The 8,971-nt window shown below is 42.8% G+C and overlaps 1 long non-coding RNA gene across 1 annotated transcript in view; it reads right to left on the minus strand.

The window, feature by feature from the left end:
• Positions 1-982: 982 nt before the first annotated feature.
• Positions 983-8,971, minus strand: part of LOC139746662 (uncharacterized) — a 78,132-nt gene continuing 70,143 nt past the window's right edge. Inside the window, exon 3 of the long non-coding RNA XR_011712187.1 lies at positions 983-1,087. This is a non-coding gene — a long non-coding RNA (uncharacterized lncRNA). The remainder of the gene's footprint in view (positions 1,088-8,971) is intronic.

An 8,971-nucleotide genomic window follows, 5' to 3' on the forward strand; every position in this document is an offset into this window, starting at 1 on the left:
TGGGATCGGGTCATTACAGGCGTATACGTCTCAACTCGTCCTTGTCTCCGTTTTCTTTGCCGCTCAATATTTAACGTTTTCCATAGGAAATTATTATCATTATCATTATTATTATTATTATCATTATTATCATTATTATTATTATTATTATCATTATTATTATCATTGATATCATTATCATTACCATCATTATAATTATCATTATTATTATTACTATTATCATTATTACCATCATTATCATTATTATTATTATCATTATTATTATTATTATTATTATTATTATTATTATTATTATTATTATAATTACTATTATTATTATTATCATCATCATTATTATTATTATTATTATTATTATTATTATTATTATTAAAATTACTATTATTATTATTATCATTAACATTATCATCATCATCCCAAAGCCCGTTCTCCAAGGGTTCCTGCAGCTTCAAGACTACGCTACAATCAGTAACAGGGAAAGGATGCAATCCTTTGGAACGAGAAGTTGTGTGCAGGATATAATCATAATTTCTTTTAATATCATAATGAATAATGAATGTACACATCGGAACATTCAAGGCAAGATGAACACTGTGAACACACGCGGTTCTGTTCAACACAGATACGAGTACAATGAAATCAGTGAAACTGTTGACGACACTATGGACAGTGAACAGTGAGACACGGGCAGTGAATCTGGACCAGCGAAACGTAAGCATTTATAAAATCAGCAACAACGAAAAAATGCCAAGAGAAGCAGTGAAACGAGGAGAGACACAACAGTGAAATATGAGCAATTACACAGAAGCAGTAAATCATTAACAGTGAAACGTAAGCTAGGAAACAGCAGTGAAAGAGAAGAAGTGAAACTTCTATACATTAAAAAAGTATAAGACTAGCAGTGAAACTGGAGCACACGCCACATTCCAACATAAAAAAAAATGTTTCTAATGTCACTGTTACATCACTTACCTCCTCCATCAGTGACACCCACACTTCACTGCTACCAACACATTTAGGTCCAGAAGGGAAATTCCTCTCTTTTTTTTTTTTTACGTCTTTTTGTGTGCGTTGAACTACATGGATCATTCTGAAACAGAAAAGCAAAAACTATCATTATATACATATATATATATATATATATATATATATATATATATATATATATATATATATATATATATATATTCCTATGAGTCCACTGGGAAAATAAAACACGAGAAGTTCCCAAGTGCACTTTCGTGTAATAATCACATCATCAGGGGAGACATATATATATATATATATATATATATATATATATATATATATATATATATATATATATATATATATATATATATATATATATATCGTGTGTGTGTGTGTGTGTGTGTGTGTGTGTGTGTGTGTGTGTGTGTGTGTGTGTGTAAATAAAAAACAAATAAAGAACGGTTTAATGAATTCAGGCAGCCATCAGCGGAAAACACAGAGAGACAGAGAGACAGACCGACCCCAGCCCACCCCTACAGAGGTAGCTGTGCTCACAGAGTACCCACAGCTGTCGTCGTCACTGTGGGCAGAGGGTTCCTCTCCGTCTCTTACGTAGTCTGGCAATTTGAATCTGTTTTGCATTTTACACCGCGGTCACCAGCTGGGCGGCGGAGGAAAGGCGAGGTGAGGTGGCCAAGGCAAAGCCAGTCGTTCCTGGAAACACAGACCCAAAGGAACTTAATATGCAAATTAAGGCTACACTTACGACCACAGACCAGCTATGGTGATGGGTTAAACCTGAGTGGCACAGAAAATCCCATTTCCTGTGGTCGACTTTTGGAATCTTTTTCAACTTAAGACGAAATCAATCAACACACAGTTCATGAAGTATGTCCTCACAATGAGGGAGGTTCCACAACGTGTGAGATGACTTTAGCTTTTACTGATGTGAAATGAGGGAATGGGTCGTTAATACCACCACTAAATGACGCTGAGAACACAAGCCAAATGATCGTACACAACTCCGGGCTGGTGAGGTACACTGGGAGGGTGTGTGTGTGTGTGTGTGTGTGTGTGTGTGTGTGTGTGTGTGTGTGTGTGTGTGTGTGTGTGTGTGTGTGTGTGTGTGTGTGTGTGTGTGTGTGGAATCAGTTGATATGCGTTGTATGTTGACCTTCATATATATATATAATATATATATATATATATATATATATATATATATATATATATATATATATATATATCACAGTACCGTAAGCCCTGTACAAATGAGCCAATTAAGTCTCTGTCCTTCGTTAAGAAGAAAAAACATGAATAATGAATAGAGAGATAGAAGTCAAAGAGGCGGGGGGCGGGGGGGGGGGGGGTCATTAGGCCCTAGATCTCATCTAATTAATTCTTGGGATCCATTGTAAGAAAGTTGGCAACACCTGTGGCACAGGAGGAACACTGACTGTATAACTCACATGGCTGAAGGCGGCTAGATGGCAACACTGCCCCCTACCAGCTGGTGATCTTAGTGCAACTACTGATCAATGATTAATATTAATCCTACCAGCTGGTGATCTTAGTGCAACTACTGATCAATGATTAATATTAATCCTACCAGCTGGTGACCTTAGTGCAACTACTGATCAATGATGAATATTAATCCTACCAGCTGGTGATCTTAGTGCAACTACTGATCAATGATTAATATTAATCCTACCAGCTGGTGACCTTAGTGCAACTACTGATCAATGATGAATATTAATCCTACCAGCTGGTGATCTTAGTGCAACTACTGATCAATGATGAATATTAATCCTACCAGCTGGTGACCTTAGTGCAACTACTGATCAATGATGAATATTAATCCTACCAGCTGGTGACCTTAGTGCAACTACTGATCAATGATGAATATTAATCCTACCAGCTGGTGACCTTAGTGCAACTACTGATCAATGATTAATATTAATCCTACCAGCTGGTGACCTTAGTGCAACTACTGATCAATGATTAATATTAATCCTACCAGCTGGTGATCTTAGTGCAACTACTGATTAATGATTAATATCAATCCTACCAGCTGGTGACCTTAGTGCAACTACTGATTAATGATGAATATTAATCCTACCAGCTGGTGATCTTAGTGCAACTATTGTTTGATAATCAATATTAATCCCTCACACTAACATACAAATATAATCACACACAAGAGACGGAACCCCACGTATGTACAACTCCCTCCTCCTACTGTGTTTATTGGTCACTGAAAATAGTCCATCACACACACACACACACACACACACACACACACACACACACACACACTGAGAGGGCGGTGAGGGTTAAGGAAAGTCAAGAAAGAGGCGTTCCTGTAGGGGAAGAAGAGTTACAGGGAGAGTTAGGAGAGTTACAGGGAGAGTTAGGAGAGTTACAGGGAGAGTTAGGAGAGTTACAGGGAGAGTTAGGAGAGTTACAGGGAGAGTTAGGAGAGTTACAGGGAGAGTTAGGAGAGTTACAGGGAGAGTTAGGAGAGTTACGGGGAGAGTTAGGAGAGTTACGGGGAGAGTTAGGAGAGTTACAGGGAGAGTTAGGAGAGTTACAGGGAGAGTTAGGAGAGTTACAGGGAGAGTTAGGAGAGTTACAGGGAGAGTTAGGAGAGTTACAGGGAGAGTTAGGAGAGTTACAGGGAGAGTTAGGAGAGTTACAGGGAGAGTTAGGAGAGTTACAGGGAGAGTTAGGAGAGTTACAGGGAGAGTTAGGAGAGTTACAGGGAGAGTTAGGAGAGTTACAGGGAGAGTTAGGAGAGTTACAGGGAGAGTTAGGAGAGTTACAGGGAGAGTTAGGAGAGTTACAGGGAGAGTTAGGAGAGTTACAGGGAGAGTTAGGAGAGTTACAGGGAGAGTTAGGAGAGTTACAGGGAGAGTTAGGAGAGTTACAGGGAGAGTTAGGAGAGTTACGAGGAGAGTTAGGAGAGTAAGAGGGCTAGATACGTTTGTGTTATGATGAGCAGGTCGGGAGGAAGGGGGTGGGGAAGAGATGGGAGTTCTGGGGGGAGAGGGATGGGATGGAAGGGGTACTGAAGGACTGATGTGCTGCTGTGAGGGACGGAGAGAGAGAGAGAGAGAGAGAGAGAGAGAGAGAGAGAGAGAGAGAGAGAGAGAGAGAGAGAGAGAGAGAGAGAGGTGGTCGTTTGTTGTCTCGTTATTACAGGAACTCCATCAAAATTCTACCCCGACCAGGTCCTTATCCAGCCTCAGGGAGATGGTGTGGATAGAAGCCACAGGCTGACCATGGCACGGATGGCCCGCTCCTCTGGGATGACCGAAGGATAGACTATATATATATATATATATATATATATATATATATATATATATATATATATATATATATATATTTTTTTTTTTTTTTTTTTTTTTTTTGCTTTGTCGCTGTCTCCCGCGTTTGTGAGGTAGCGCAAGGAAACAGACGAAAGAAATGGCCCAACCCACCCCCATACACATGTATATACATACGTCCACACACGCAAATATACATACCTACACAGCTTTCCATGGTTTACCCCAGACACTTCACATGCCCTGATTCAATCCACTGACAGCACGTCAACCCCGGTATACCACATCGATCCAATCCACTCTATTCCTTGCCCTCCTTTCACCCTCCTGCATGTTCAGGCCCCGATCACACAAAATCTTTTTCTCTCCATCTTTCCACCTCCAATTTGGTCTCCCACTTCTCCTCGTTCCCTCCACCTATTACAATATATATTTTTTTTTTTTTTTTTTTTATACTTTGTCGCTGTCTCCCGCGTTTGCGAGGTAGCGCAAGGAAACAGACGAAAGAAATGGCCCAACCCACCCCCCCCCCCCATACACATGTACATACACACGTCCACACACGCAAATATACATACCTACACAGCTTTCCATGGTTTACCCCAGACGCTTCACATGCCTTGATTCAATCCACTGACAGCACGTCAACCCCTGTATACCACATGACTCCAATTCACTCTATTCCTTGCCCTCCTTTCACCCTCCTGCATGTTCAGGCCCCGATCACACAAAATCTTTTTCACTCCATCTTTCCACCTCCAATTTGGTCTCCCTCTTCTCCTCGTTCCCTCCACCTCCGACACATATATCCTCTTGGTCAATCTCTCCTCACTCATTCTCTCCATGTGCCCAAACCATTTCAAAACACCCTCTTCTGCTCTCTCAACCACGCTCTTTTTATTTCCACACATCTCTCTTACCCTTACGTTACTTACTCGATCAAACCACCTCACACCACACATTGTCCTCAAACATCTCATTTCCAGCACATCCATCCTCCTGCGCACATCTCTATCCATAGCCCACGCCTCGCAACCATACAACATTGTTGGAACCACTATTCCCTCAAACATACCCATTTTCGCTTTCCGAGATAATGTTCTCGACTTCCACACATTTTTCAAGGCTCCCAAAATTTTCGCCCCCTCCCCCACCCTATGATCCACTTCCGCTTCCATGGTTCCATCCGCTGACAGATCCACTCCCAGATATCTAAAACACTTCACTTCCTCCAGTTTTTCTCCATTCAAACTCACCTCCCAATTGACTTGACCCTCACCCCTACTGTACCTAATAACCTTGCTCTTATTCACATTTACTCTCAACTATATATATATATATATATATATATATATATATATATATATATATATATATATATATATATATATATATATATATATCAGTATATCAGCAATTGTGATCATGATACAATAACAACATACAAATGCATCATGCCTTACCAGTCCCACACATCTCTACCGTGACCCTACAACCCATGATTAAATTCCTTCTTATCTCTAAGCGTCTCTTTGTATATATGTCATTATCTCTCCTACCTCAGTCCTTATCGCTATACAAATCCATTCTTTTTTTCTATCTGGCCCTCCTACCCCCCCCCCCCCCTCGTCTCCTTGTGTTTCCGCCTGGCTCTCTTTAAGAAAGGCACCACACACACACACACACACACACACACACACACACACACACACACACACAAGCCTCCTCAGTAAGCTCCGTCTCCTGTGACACTTGGCAACCCCTCTCCCATCCATAATGAGGTTCCTTCCCTATCTTCACATTACCTCCAGTCCTCTCTCTCTCTCTCTCTCTCTCTCTCTCTCTCTCTCTCTCTCTCTCTCTCTCTCTCTCTCATCATCTCTCGGTCACGGGATCTTCCTTGATTTTAGCTTCGGTTTCCCATTTTCGTCGCATCAAACCCTCCTTTCCTTTCCCTCTTATTCTTCTATCCCTTCTTAACCTCCTTTCCCTCCTCTCCTCTTTCCTCCCTCCCACCTATCCTCCCCCTCCATCATTCCTAGGTTCTCCCTCCTCCTCTTCCCTCTCCATCATTACCCATCTTCTCCCTCCTCATAATTTTTCTCCATCACCACACGAAGGTCGTCCCCTCACCACCTTAACTCCCTCTCCCTCGCATCATCATTTCTCAACTCCCTCCCTCCCACTCTCCTCTGTTCTTCTCCCCTGTTCTTCTCCCACTCCCCACTACCCTCGTTACCGCCCCCGTAACAAGCCACTGGAGTATACCCTCGTTACCACCCCCGTAACAAACCACTGGAGTATACCCTCGTTACCACCCCCGTAACAAGCCACTGGAGTATACCCTCGTTACCACCCCCGTAACAAGCCACTGGAGTATACCCTCGTTACCACCCCCGTAACGCACCACTGAGGTATACATAGTATGGGAGGAATGCCGCGTGACCCTCACACGTATACACAATACAGGAGTATTGACCTCCTTTCTGTACGGACGCTCATACGTGGCTCCTTAACCAAACAGACAGGTCTTTATCAGGTGTGTGACGCTATACAGGTGTGTGTGTGTGTGTGTGTGTGTGTGTGTGTGTGTGAATAATGATAAACAAATACAATAAAGAGGGTTTTATTGAATTTAGGAAGCCAATCGGTTGGAATATACATAGTTAAGAGAGAGAGAGAGAGAGAGAGAGAGAGAGAGAGAGAGAGAGAGAGAGAGAGAGAGAGAGAGAGAGAGAGAGAGAGAGAGAGAATTATATCAACGTACAACAAACAAGTGAACCATCATTTTCCCCCTGGGTTAACCACTGCCTCCTGTTTCCTGGTGAGTGTACACATGACACGCGTGTGAAGCACCTAACAATCCAACGCCAACCACGTCGTTAGCGTTGCCTTACGACATGCGTCGCAGGAGTCACACCTCGCTACACCCACGACCTCCGCTACACCCACGACCTCCGCTACACCCACGACCTTCGCTACACCCACGACCTTCGCTACACCCACGACCTCCGCTACACCCACGACCTCCGCTACACCCACGACCTTCGCTACACCCACGACCTCCGCTACACCCACGACCTTCGCTACACCCACGACCTTCGCTACACCCACGACCTCCCCTACACCCACGACCTCCGCTACACCCACGACCTCCGCTACACCCACGACCTCCGCTACACCCACGACCTTCGCTACACCCACGACCTCCGCTACACCCACGACCTCCGCTACACCCACGACCTCCGCTACACCCACGACCTCCGCTACACCCACGACCTTGCGTATCTGAGCAGCAAGATGAACCACCAGGAACATGCTGGAACCCTGCACACACCACACTAGGGCAAGACAGTGCTATGTTATGTACTGAAGTTCGCAAGGCACTTTACTCCATCGCATACAATGAACTGTACTGGTTTAACTGGGGCTACAGCTTACGGTAATCTTACTGTAACAACACACTGTAGTTTTGTATTGGATTTGATGTATATGTAACATTAAGCATATATATATATATATATATATATATATATATATATATATATATATATATATATATATCTTACTTTCCCCCACTTTATTTAATCCTCTTCACGCCAACATTCCCAAAATATTTGATATTCATGGAGCCAGACAAAGATATTCGAGAGATGTTCTATATTGGGGAGTGAGAGTAGACACCAATAGGATTTGACATGGAGGCGTAGCTACCTGATCCCTAAGTGCCTCTTACACACGAACCCTTGACCCTTAAAGAGAAGGGAGATGGTTCCATAAAATCCCCATGTGTGTGTGTGTATGTGTGTGTGTGTGTGTGTATGTGTGTGTGTGTGTGTGTGTGTGTGTGTGTGTGTGTGTGTGTGTGAAAACCCTCTCCTCTTACGCCAGACGGCATCTCCTTACCCCACAGGGGCAGTCACGCGTCACTAAAAATTTAGCATACATTGCATGTGGCTTTAGCAGAGCCAATACTGACCACCAGAGGTCAAGGGTCAAGCTCAGAGTGGGGGTAGGAGGAGGAGGAGGAGGGAAGGGGTGGAGGGAAGGGAGGGGGGAACACGAAGGTGAACTGCATTCCAGCAACACAGACAGATATCCTTTGGTACACGCCCTTTAAATCCCAGATTATCCTAGTGATATTTCAGGATGGACAATATCACTCTCACACACATCAGGTCTTTGTGATAAATATTCTGTACGTTCATGTTGCGACATGGCGAGCACCAGCCTCCCATGTTCTTTTCGTCTGTGTCCCGACATTCCTCGAACGCACAGAAAACGTATCTGGTGCTATTAGGTATATATATATATATATATATATATATATATATATATATATATATATATATATATATATATATATATACTTTACACTAAGGTCTATAGTAACTTGATAATGATGAATGAGTCATTATCACAATTGTGTGTTGTCATTTAATTGTATAAATGTGTTGTGTTCCATGAACAGTTTGCCATTAACACTGCTCAACTGACCCACGTAACAACAAGAATTGACTCATAAAACTGTTTTTTCAAGGGTAAGGTCAAAGACAAGGTTATCATGCGTACAGGTCGTGTATTCGTGCTCAAGGGTCATCACCGTCGTGCTCAAGGGTCGTACCGTCGTGCTGAAGGGTCGTACCGGCTTGCTCAAGGATCGTACCGTCGTG

The sequence above is a fragment of the Panulirus ornatus genome, chromosome 5, assembly GCF_036320965.1.
Source record: "Panulirus ornatus isolate Po-2019 chromosome 5, ASM3632096v1, whole genome shotgun sequence".
In the NCBI taxonomy this organism is placed as follows: Eukaryota; Metazoa; Arthropoda; class Malacostraca; order Decapoda; family Palinuridae; genus Panulirus; species Panulirus ornatus.